We start from the raw sequence: 13,137 nt of genomic DNA on the forward strand, positions 1-13,137 counted from the left end.
GACGCACAGTAAGCAGTGTATAAGTCTTTGTTAATTAAATGTTCACACATTGCTTTATTTTGTTCCAATAAGAAGGTGTTATTTATGGGATCAGAACAAATTTGAATGACATTAAAGGAACAAATCCAGGAATTATTAGAGTAGAATTTTCCGATTTAAATGCCCAGCCTGAGGCCCAATGTGAGGCTTGAACTCATGAGCCTGAGATCAAGACCTGAGCTGAAATCAAGAGTTGGACGCTTAACTGACTGAGCCACCCAGGTGCCCCCCAGAATCATAGTTTTTAAACTTTTCAGGGGTGCCTGGTTCTACTAGTTCAGCAACTGCCTTTGGCTCAGGTCATGATTCCAGGGTCCTAGGATTGAGCCCCGCGTGGAGCTCCCCACTGCTTCTCCCTCTCCCCCCTACTTGTGCTCACTGTCTCTTTTACTGTCTCTCAAATAAATAAATAAAATCTTAAAAACTAAAGAAAACAAACTTCTTTCCATTTTCTGCAAAGTGTGAGTGAAAAATCCACAAAATTTCTTTTTCTGAGTAGGAAGAAAGAAGAGAAGGAAGAAGAAAAGAAGGAAAGAACAAAGAGAGAAAACTGTGTATGTCTCTCAAGTGTGTGAGTGGATAGTGCCAAGTGCAGAACAGTGCATCCTTTGAGTAAGTCAAGATAAAGATATGCAGAGCCGTGTCAGCAAGGTGTGGGAATAGTAGGTCCCAGCACATGTTCCCCTACAAAAACAATGTTTTAACAACTATCTATGGACCGAAAGAGCCAGGCTCTCATGTATGGAAGCTGCAGCAACAAAGTGGAGCACAAAAACAGAGCAAAAAAAATTTAAAAAAGGTAGAACACATTTTCCCTGTATCACACCATTCCCCAGACCTGCAGACTCCTCGCCCTAGCCGTGAGTTCCTTCGAGAGGACAAAAGGAGGGCAGGAGGAAGCCAGCAGGCCGACTTCCATGGGAGATCCCAAAAGCCCACACTGCTGCTGTGGACCACCCCCTCTAGATTTTGACACTGAGAATCCCTGCGGTCTTCACTGATGTGGATGACAGCCACCAGAGCTCCCCAGAGCCCATGCCACTGAGCCCCTCCAGAGCCAGTGCCACCTACCTCTGCCCGCAGCATTGGCTCCACTGCGCATCTTGTATCTTGGGGCCCTGCACACTCTTGGAGCTGGTGCATATGACCCTGGACACATCACTAGACTCTGCAGAGCAGAGCACCCCACTGAGCCAGTGTCCTCACATCCACTCACAAGATTTCACCCCATGGAAGCCAATTGATAAAGTATTCCAGAGGTGACTACTTCTTCAAATACGTGGACACCAATGCAAGACTACAAGAAACATGGTATCACCAAAGGAAGACAATGCATTTCCAGTAAGTGACATAAGAGAAGTGGAAGTCTGTGAGATCTTTGACAAAAAAATTCAAAGGGTTTATATTACTGAAACCTAGAGAGCTACAAGAGAATGCAGATAATTCCACTTGATCTTAGCCAAAAGGCCGAGAAGCGATGCAGATAATTCAATGAAATCAAGAAAACAATGCAAAAGCCAAAACCAAATAACCCAAATTAAAAATGGACTAAGGACCTGAATAGACTCTTCTCAAAAGAAGGTATGTAGGGATTCCTGGGTGGTTCAGTAGTTGAGCACCTGCCTTCAGCTCAAGGTGTGATCTAAGGTTCTGGGATCAAGTCCCACATCAGGCTCCCCTCAGGGAGCCTGCTTCTCCCTCTGCCTGTGTCTCTGCTTCTCTCTCTGTGTCCCTCATGAATAAATGAATAAATTCTTAAAAAAGGAAGAAGAAGATATACAAATGACAAGCAGGTATATGAAAAGGAGCTCAACATCACTGACCCTTTGAAAAATGCAAATAAAACCATGATGAGGTATCACTCTATACCTGTCAGAATGGCTAGTATCAAAACACAAAAGACGGCAAATGGTGAGAATGTGGAGGAAAAGGAACTCTTATGCCCTGTTGGTGGCAATTTAAGTTGGTACAGAGGTTCCTCAAAATATTAAAAATAGAATTACCACATTATCTAGCATTCTCACTTCTGGGCATATATGAAAAGCAAAGAAAACCAATATTGTAAAGAGATACCTGTATTCCATGTTCATTGCGGCATTACTCACAATAGCTGAGGTGTGGAAATAACCTAATGTCTATTGATAAGGTAATGGATAAAGAACATGTGACATATATATCACTGATGTGGCTATGTCACATATATATGCATAATGGACTATTAATCATCCAAAGGAAAGAAGGAAACCTTGCAATTTGCAATAACTTTGATGAACCTTGAGGATATCGTGCTAAGTAAAATAAACCAGACACAGGAAGCATAAGTTCATTTATATGTGGAATCTAAAATTGTCATACTCAGAGAACCAGAGAGTAGAACGGTAGTTGCCAGGGGATTGAGGGGCAGGGGGATACAAATAGGTAGATGATAATTAAGTGTAGAAAGTTTCAATTATGCAAAATGAGTGAGTTCTAGAGATCCAATGTACAGCATGGTGACTACAGTTAACAATACTAATACTGTATTATGTATTTGGAATTTGTTAAGAGGGTAGATCTTAGGTGTTCCCACAATAAAAAGTAAGGAAAGAAAGAAAGAAGAAAGAAAAAGAAAGAAAGAAAGAAAGAAAGAAAGAAAGAAAGAAAGAAAGAAAGAAAGAAAAGAAAGAAAAGAAAGGAAGGAAGGAAGGAAGAGCAGCCTGGGTGGCTCAGCAGTTTAGCGCAGCCTTTAGCCCAGGGCCTGATCCTGGAGACCTGGGATCGAGTCCCACATCAGGCTCCCTGCATGGAGCTTGCTTCTCCTTCTGCCATTCTCTCTCTCTCTCTCTCTCTCTCTCTTTCTCTCTGTCTCTCATGAATAAATAAAATCTTTAAAAAAAATAAAAGACTTATTTATTAAGAAAAAAGAGAGAGAATGAAAGATAGGTAGGCTTTTATAATTATATTGGTGATGGATGTGATAATTACCTTGGTTGTATACGTCAATCACAACAGCAAGCTGTACACCTTAAATATATATAATTTTTATTTGTAAATTATACCTCAACAAAGCCAAAAATAAGATACATACTAAATATACTAAATATATGCTGGGGCATATGTAAAATGCTTTCTGAAAGGTAATTAAAATAGATTTTAAAAGTTATCACTTTTGAGGACTTCAACTGACAAAGAGGAAAGGGTATATACTTCTCACTATTTTGTGCCTTTATTGTTTGAATATTCTAATCACTCACATTATTTCATCCTTAAAAATGTCGTCAGGATTTACTGGGATGATAGGATTATGGGCCATTTGTATTTCTATTTACTTGTTTTAATATGTTATGAAAGTCCTTTTTTTTGTTTGTTTTTGGCAACAGCTTTATTGAGATAAAATTCACATACCACGCAAGGCACCTGCTTTAAGTATGCAAACCAATGGTTTCCAATATATTCACAAAGTTGTGCAACCATGGCCACAATTAATTTTAGAATGGTTTTGTCACTATGGAAAGAAACTGTACCTTTAGCTGTCTCCCATTAATCCACACCCCCTGCTCAGTACCGTCTCTGTTCCAATTTTAAGTAACCACAAATCTACTTTCTCTCTCTATAAATGTGCCTATTCTAGACATTTCGTATAAACAGAATCATACAATATGTGGCCTTTTGTGTCTGGCTTCTTTCACTTAGCTAATGTTTTTAAGGTACATCCATGTTGTAGTACGAATCAACACTTAATTCCTTTTTATAACCTTTCATTGTATGGATATAATGCATTTTATTTATCCATCAATGTATCCATTTATTTATCCATCAGTTAATGAATATTTGGATTCCTTTGACTTTTCGGCTATGAATATTGTTGCTATGAATATTTTTGTATACGTTTTTACCTGGACATATTTTTTTCATTTTTCTTGGGTATATACTTTGAAGTTTAATTACTAGCTCATATGGTACTTTAGTGTTTAACTTTTTGATAAAATGCCTGTTGTTTTTCAAAGTGGCTGTCCCATTTTATATTCTCACTAGAAGTATAAGAAGGTTCAAATTTATTTGCATACTTAGCAACATTTCCCATTATTGAACTATTTTTATTTCCTTATTTTTGAACTATTTAAAAAATTGTACTTAATTTTTTATAGTACTTTTAGGTTCACAGAAAAATTCAGGGGGAGGTACAGAGATTTTCCATAAGTCCCTGCCTCCACATATGCAAAACCTCCCCCATAACTATCCCCTACTAGAGTGCTATGTTTGTTTCAGTTGAATCCACATTTCAATGAACCTATACTGACATATAATCATGCAAAGTCCACAGTTTACATATGGTTCACTCTTGGGTGTTGTACATTTTATGAGTTTGAGCAAATATATGATAATCTGTATTCATCATTATGGTGTCATACAAAATATTTTCACTGCCCTAAAAATCCTCTATGCTTTGCCTACTCACCAATCTTCCACCCCAATCCCTGGCAACCACTGATATTTTGTTTGTTTGTTTGTTTTACTGGTGGTTTTGCCTTTTCCAGAGTGTCAGATAGTTGAAATCACACAGTTTTTAGCCTTTTCAGATTGGCTTCTTTTGCTTAGTAATATGCATTAGGGTTCCTTCATGTCTTTTCATGGCTTGATAGTTCATTTTTTTTCCTCACTGAATAATATTCTATTGTATAGATGTGCCAAAGTTTAATAATCCATTTATACACAGAAGGACATCTTATTTTCCTCCAAGTTCTAGCAATTATGAATAAAGTTTCTATAAATATCCGTGTGCAGGTTTTTGTGCAGATTTGTTTTCAATTGTTTTGGTGAATATCAAGGAGCACAATTGCTAGATCGTACGGGTGGTGTGTGTTTAATTGCATAAGGAACCACCAAGATGTCTTCCAAAGCGACTGTAACATTCGCATTCCCATCAGCAATGAAAGAGTTCTTGTTGCTCCACATCCTTACCAGCAGTTGCTGTTGTCTGTGTTCTGGATTTTGGCCATGCGAATAGGCATGTAGGGGTATCTTGTTTTAATTTTCATTTTCCTGCTGAAATAGGATGTGGAGGTATCTTTTAATATGCTTTTTTGCTATATGTTTATTTCTGTCTGTTAAGGTCTTTGCCTCATTTTTTAATACTGTTTTTAAATTAAAACATAAATAATGTTATTTTTGTTATTGTTATTTGTTATTATTGAATTTTAAGACTTTCTTTTTTCTTTTTCTTTTTTTTTTTTTTTTTTTTTTTTTGTATTTTGGTTAACAGTCCTTTACCAGGTAGGCTTTTTGCAAATATTTTCTCTCAGTTTGTGCTTTGTCTTCTCATTCTCCTGGCATCATATTTTGTAGAGCAAAAGTTTTTAATTTTAATGAGATCCAGCTTGTCAATCATTTCTTTCAAGGAACATGTCTTTGGTGTTCTATCTGAAAAGTAATTGCCATACATAAGGTCATCAAGGTTTTCTCCTATGTTATTGTCTTTGTTTTGTAGGATTGCACTTTACATTTAGGTCTGTGATCCATTTTTAGTTAATTTTTCTAAATGGCTTACAGTTTAGATCTAGACTCATTTTGTTGCTGGATGTTGTTTCAGCACCATTTGTTGAAAAAAACTATCTTTTCTCTGTTGTATTGCCTTTGCTCCTTTCAAAGATCTATCAAAGATCACATAAAGATTCTATTTATGTGTGACCATTCCTACTGCTTAGAATACCTTTTCTCAAATACTCAAGAGGTTTCTCCTTGAAGTCTGCTCAGATTTCACCTTCCCAATGAGTCTCACACTAATCACCAAACTTAAAATGGCAACAAGTATCCCATCCCCTGTACTTCCAATACTTTTCCCCTCCACATTTGCATATATTCACCACACTCATCATCTTCTAAAGTGTTACTCAATTAGTTTTAGTGTTTACTCTAAACATTCTCCTCCACTAAAATATGAGACATAAATACAGGGACTTTTGGCAACAAGTATCCCATCAACAAGTATCCCAATACAGGGACAACAATACATCCCAATACAGGGACCACAAGTATCCCAATACAGGGACTTTTGGCAACAAGTATCCCATCAACAAGTATCCCAATACAGGGACTTTTGGCAACAAGTATCCCATCCCCTGTACTTCCAATACTTTTCCCCTACACATTTGCATACATTCACCACACTCATCATCTTCTAAAGTGTTACTCTATTAGTTTAGTGTTTACTCTAAACACTCTCCTCCACTAAAATATGAGACAAAAATACAGGGACTTTTCCTCTCCTCCACTAAAATATGAGACATAAATACAGGGACTTTTGAATGCCTTTCTTCACTGATAAATCTCAAGCTCTTGGATTAGTGCCTGGTACATAGTGGACAACGAAAAAATACTTGTAAAATGAATAAATGAGGAAAGAGTGGAGGCATTAAAACAAAGGCTGTATAGGGCCTCCTCTAAGCTCTCCCCCACACCTTGCCACTTTTTCTTGCTTTTTTAAAGCAAGTAGAATATCAACTGCTCAGCCTTCAAACTGAAAATTTAAGAGCACACAAGGTGTTCCACACAATGGGAAGAAAGTAATCACTCGATTATGACAGAGAACATAGGATGTCAGGGAAGTGTCAGAAAGATATAATCAAGATAAAAGAAATAGAACAGCAACCTGTAAATGTACCACAGGAAAAAATAAGGTAAAATTCAATTCATACCAGAGACAAACACAGCCCAACATAAATAAAAAATGTATCTTGAAGAACAGAATGAAACTCCTCAGAGGTGTTTTTTTTTTTTCCTGTAAAACAATTACTAAAAACATAAACTCAATAAAGCAAGAGCTTGGAGTTGTGCTTTTGACAATGATGAACTATCTTCTAGTCAACCACCCTTCTTACTGACAATGTATAGAAAAGCTGAACAGAATTAAACATGCATTAGCGCGTGCACACATGCACACTCACACACACACACACTCAAAATATTTGAAGGCCTCAAAGAACTACCAAGTCAATGTGGACTAGTGGAGTTAAAAGTTTATAAATTAAGGAAGAGAGATTGTTGAAACTGGCACCATATTTTACTCCCTACTCTAAGCTGGGAGCTTTTACTGATTAAAAAAAAAAGCTGCAAAAAAAAAAAAAAAAAGCTGCAAGTCTAAAAGTTGAGAAAATTATGGTTTACAGAGAGAGAAGCTGAATAGAATTTCTGGAAGTCTTGGGTATAAATACCAGAGTACAAGCACAAAAAGGAAGAAGAGATCTGAGCATTCTATTGGTATCACAAAAAATAGATACTCAAAATTACAGTGATTCATAAATTGCCCAGCCTTCACAAAAAACAGGTTTGAATGAGTTCAATCTCTGTTGGGATTAATGCGATCTTCATTCTCTAACTGTTTACCAAAAGCAAAAGTCCTAGTTGGAGGAAAATATTGCTGAAAGCCTCAATTTATTTTGATAATATATCATATACAATGTTTGGTAGCCAACCAAAAATAACTTGATGTCCAAAAAAAAAAAAAAAAAAAAGAAAAAAGAGGAAAGAAGGAAGGGGAAAGGAAGGAAAAGGACATAAGGGAAAAAAAGATAAAGAAAAAATGATTTGTATGAGAAGAGAAAAAAAAGACAAGAAAATATTTAGATGGGAAATTCAATTATCAGAGTTATGAAAAAGAATATTAAAATAGTTGTAATTGATACACTCAAGAAAGTAAATGACAAAATAATGAATTTCAGCAACTACTGGATGTTATGGAGAATCATCAAATGGGAATCCCTGAACTGAAAGCTATATAACTGAAAGTAAGAATTCAGAGGCTGGAATAATTTCACTGTTGTTTAGGCTGTCAGTGTTATGTTGCCCAAGGAATGTATCAGAACCTTTTTTTTTTTTTTTTTTTTTTGCATCCACTTTTTACTGACTTTTGACCTAGCTGGTGGCCTTGCTTGCTTGGTCAGTTCCCTAGCTCCCGAGGCCTTGGTGGGCCTCTGCCAAGTGTTCTACACGTGTGGCACCTCTGTGACATCTGTGTTCTGCTGGGCACAGCTGTCCAGGGCTGATGGCTGTCCTTCACCTGATGGGTGAAGATGAGACTATCTTTTTCTCACAATGAACTCCAGACACAGGAGACCGCGAAGCAGTGTCATTTGGTGGCCACAGAGTTACAGGGTTGGGTACAGCAGCCTCCTCTAAGAAATGGAGGGTTGTAAGGTGAAAAATCTTAATTTAAAAATAACATTAAGATAACATTGAAGAACTGTGGAAACAATAAAGTCTAAATGATCTATACTGCAGAATATGGCAAGCCATTTTCAAGTGAGAAATGACTGGCAGCTATTTTCACATGTGGGAGTAATAGTCCTGTCTGGTAGCATGGACGTGCCACTCAAAATCTTCAAGGAAGGACTTGTTGGCTCAGCGGCTGCTAATGTTGTTAGAAGACAGCCTTTGGCTGTTAAACCCTTCAGTGATTGCCTGAACTGCAGAAAGCCAACTTGCCTAAAGTTATGCTCTTTGGGGGTAGGAGGGGGTGGCCTTTATCTAATGACTGATTAGGCATCTTGACTCAACACAAGAAAACTGTGACTGGCCACTTTTTCCACAACTCCTTGTGGGAAGACAACTGGGTCTGCATTGCAGCTTGACTTATCCCTCGATCTAAACCTGTTCTTCCCTCTCCCTTCCATGGATGTCAATTCCTAATAAATATACTGTCCATTAGACTCTTGTCTATGGAAACACCACCTGTAAGAGTCACTGCCACAAGTGGCCAAAAAAGTGAACATAAGATGGGTTTTAGAGCTAGATTAGTCTCTGTTTAGTTGGCAGTGAGGACCCCACCCCATCACTGGTGATGCGTAGAGCTCTGAGAGCATCAGTGATGAATGCTGACAGGTACACAGAAGAGGGCACTAGTTGGTGAAATGTACCAGCCGATGTTTGAAAAGTTATGGGCAAGGAAAGGACCTCCATATATTAAAGCCAAATAAGAAAATCCCATAGTTGATACCACACTCAAAGGTAAAAAACTGAAAGCTTTTCCTCTAAGATCAGGAAGAAGGCAAGGATGTCCACTCTTACCATTTCTTTGTTGTTGTTCTTAAAGATTTTATTTATTCATGAGAGACACATACACAGAGGGGCAGAGACACAGGCAGAGGGAGAAGCAGACTCCCTGTGGGGCACCTGAAGCAGGACTCAATCCCCAGACCCTGGGATCATGCTCTGAGCTGAAGGCAGATGCTCAACCACTGAGCCACCCAGGAGTCCCCACTCTTACCACTTCTAGTCAACACAGTAGTAGAAGCATTAGCCAGAGCAATTAGATAAGAAAAAGAAATAAAAGACATCTAAACTGGAAAGGAAACAGTAAAATTGTTCTGACTGCAAATGACATAATCTTAGTCACAGGAAATCCTAAACTCTCCACAAAAACCCACTATGGTACCAGCAAAAAGACTGCTAGAACTGAAAAATAATTGCAAGATATAAGGGAACACCTGGGTGCCTCAATAGTTGAGCATCTGCCTTTGGCTCAGGTCACAAGGTCCTGGGATGGAGTCCCACATCAGGCCCCCTGAAGGGACCCTGCTTGTATCTCTGCCCCTCTCTCTGTCTCTCTCATGAATAAATAAATAAAATCTTTTTTAAAATTGCAGGATATAAAATCAATATACAAAAATCAGAGACTGAGATGGCCATGGAATAGGAGGACCCTAGACTCATCTCGTCTCATGAACATAACTAGATAACTATTAAATCATCCAGAGATCAACCTGAGGACTAACAGAACAAACTACACAACTAAAGGGAGAGAAGAAGTCACATAGAAGAAGCTGAGACATAATTTAGGGAAGAAATGGATAGAGGTACTATGGAGGGAAGGGAGCTGTGGTTGTGGAGGAGGGTGAGAGAGAGAGGAACACCTAGAGGAACATACAAGGAGAATGTTTTCCCAAAGCCATTGGCTTGGAAAATGAGAGGGGCTGAATTTCATGAATTCTTGCAACCAATGGGACTTAAAGCCTAGAATTTTAAAGGTCAATAGGCTCTTCTGGAATAGAGCCTGGAGGGCATTGTGCTGCTCCTGGTGAAAAAGTAGGGAAACAACCCAGGGAAAGACAGCTGGCAACAGTGATTTGAAGAGCACATGGGGTACACAGTGGGTAGATTATTCGCTCTTCAAAGTGTAACTCTGAGAGGCTGCATTCATGGAAACTCCAGGAACAAAGGAGCTGTCTGGAGACATTTCCTTCTCCTACACCTTAGCAAAAACAGAGAGCTACTTGTAAGAAGCAGGGCAGTGCCCACACTGGCAGCCTAACTTGTATACACCAAGCCCCATCTCCCTGCACATTGATGGAACTGCATTTCTGTCATAGTTGCCTAAGTCTCAGAATGGCAGATGACTGCCCAGAAGACGAGCACAAACCCCTGCCCACGACACATCTCCTGACCAGAGAGTTCTGCAGGGCCTCAGTTCTTGTGGAGGTGGTGTCATTATACAAGCAGACCAGGGGATACCTACTTAAAATTCAGGATATAGGCCAGGGAGCAAGCACTCCTGATAGCAGGCATGGTGAGTCTCTGCAGACAGCTGTCTAAAGGATAGAACAACCAGAATTCAATAGCAGAGAGCACACAACACACCCTGAAAACACTGCCTGGAAACACTCTGGTGTAGTGCCAGGCCTTGGCCACTACATGATCTCTTCTTCATGAAGCTATTACTTTCAAGAGCAGAAGACAGAACTGGCTTTCTAATACAGAGAAGGCAAAGGCTTAGACAAGATGTGAAGACAGAGGAATTTATTACAAATGAAAGATAAGGCCACAGCCAGAGATCTAAGTGAACAGTTACAAGTATCAGGCTAGATGGACAATTTAAAACAATAATCATAAGGATATTCACTGGGCTTGAGAAAAGGATAGAAGACATCAGCAAGAATGTTAGCACAAAGATAAAAGAGTTGAAAAAGAATCAATCAGAAATAAAAAGTGCAATAAAAAAGATTGGAAACTGGTGTGGGGCAATGAACAGGAGGCTGGAAGAAGCAGAGGAATTAATTAGCGACCTAGAAGACAAAATAATGGAAAATAATGGAGCTGAACAAAATAGAGAAAGAAGAATTATGGAACACAAGAATAGATTTAGGGAACTCAGTGATTCCATCAAACATAATAACATTCATATTATAGGAGTCTCAGAAGAAGAGTCAAAAGAGGGCAGAAAATTTATTTGAAGAAAAAACAGCAGAAAACTGGGGAAGGAAACATATCCACATCCAGGAGGCAGAGAGAATTCCCCTCAAAATCAACAAAATCAGGCCAACACCATGACATATTATAATTAAATTTGCAAATAAAGTGATAAAGAAAAAAAATCCTAGAAGCAGCAAGTCAAAAGTAGTCCTTCATTTACAAGAGAAGACTCATAAGGCAAGCTGGAGATTCTCAATAGAAAGTTGGCAAGCCAGAGGAAGTGGTATGATATTCAAAGTGCTGAATGGGGAAAATCTGCAGCCAAGAATACTCTATCCAGCATGGTTGTCATTCAGAATAGAAGGACAAATAAAGATTTTCTCAGACAAACAAAAACTAAAGGAGTTCATGGCCACTAAACCAGCCCTACAAGAAATATTAAAGAGGACTCTTTGAATGCAAAGAAGAGACCCAAAGCAAAACAGACAAAAAAGAGTTAGGGAAAGCTGTCTAAGAACAATGACAATATGAGCAATAAAGTGGCAATAAATATATATCTATCAATAATTATTTTGAATGTAAATGGACTAAATGCTCCAGTCAAAAGACATGGAGTGTCAAATGGATAAAAAAAAAAAAAAAAAAAAAAAAAAAAAAAAAACCAAAACAAAACAAAAAAAAACAAGACCTATCTATATGCTGCCCACAAGAAACTCATTTGAGACATAAAGACACCTGTAGATTGAAAGTGAGGGGATGGAGAAACATTTATCATGCAAAAATTTATTATGGATATTAAAAAAAATCCAGAGTAGCAATACTTATATCAGAAAAACTAGACTTTAAAAAAAGATGGTAACAAGAGACAAAGAAGGGCACTATATCATCATAAAGGGAGCAGTCCAACAAGAAGATATAACAACTATTTATGCATCCAACCATGGGAGCACCCAGATATATAAAATAATTAATAATAAACATAAAGGAACTAATTGATAACAATACAAAAATAGTAGGGTACTTTAATACTCCATTTACATCAATGGACAGATAATCTAAACCAAAAAGGAAACAATGGCTTTGAATCACACACAAGGTCAGATGGACTTACAGATATATTCAGAACATTGCATCCTAAAATAGCAGAATACACATTTTTTCAAGTGCATGTGGAATATTTTCCAGAATAGATCATGGATTAGGTCACAAAACAGGCCTCAAAAAATACAAAAAGACTGTAGCTATACCATGTACTTTTTCCTGACCATGATGCTATGAAACTAGAAATCAATTGCAAGAAAAACTCTGGAAAGACCACAAATATAAGGAGGTTATGGAGGTTATGACATGCTACTTAACAATGAATCAGTCAGCCAGGAAACCAAAAAGGAAATTAAAAATATATGAAAACATAAGAAAATGAAAACACAACAGTCCAAGACCTTTGGGATGCAGCAAAAGAGGTCCTAAGCAGGAAGCATATAGCATTATAGGCCTACCTAAGAAGCAAGAAAAATCTTGAGTAAACTACTTAACCTTACACCTAAAAGAGTCAGAAAAAGAACAGCAAATGAAGCCTAAAATCAGCAGAAGGAAGGAAATAATAATGTTTAGAGCAGAAATAAATGATATAGAAACTAAAAAACAGTTGAATAGATCAATGAAACTAGGAGCTGGTTCTTTGAAAAAATTAATAAAATTGATAAACCTCTGGCCAGACTAATCAAAAATAAAAGAGAAAAGACTCAAATAAATAATATCACAAATGGGAGAGGAGAAATAATAACCAACACTACAGAAATACAAACAATTATAAAAGAATATCATGAAAAACTATATGCCAACAAATTAGACAAACTGGAAGAACTGAATAAATTCCTAGAAACATATAATCTACTAAAACTGAAACAGGAAGAAATAGAAAATTTGAACAGA

The 13,137-nt window shown here is 37.6% G+C and overlaps 1 pseudogene; it reads right to left on the reverse strand.

Moving 5' to 3' along the window:
- Positions 1–1,345: 1,345 nt before the first annotated feature.
- LOC121472430 lies at positions 1,346–1,518 on the reverse strand (annotated as a pseudogene).
- Between the last annotated feature and the right edge of the window lie 11,619 nt (positions 1,519–13,137).

The sequence above is a fragment of the Vulpes lagopus genome, chromosome 11 (assembly GCF_018345385.1).
Source record: "Vulpes lagopus strain Blue_001 chromosome 11, ASM1834538v1, whole genome shotgun sequence".
Classification (NCBI taxonomy): Eukaryota; Metazoa; Chordata; class Mammalia; order Carnivora; family Canidae; genus Vulpes; species Vulpes lagopus.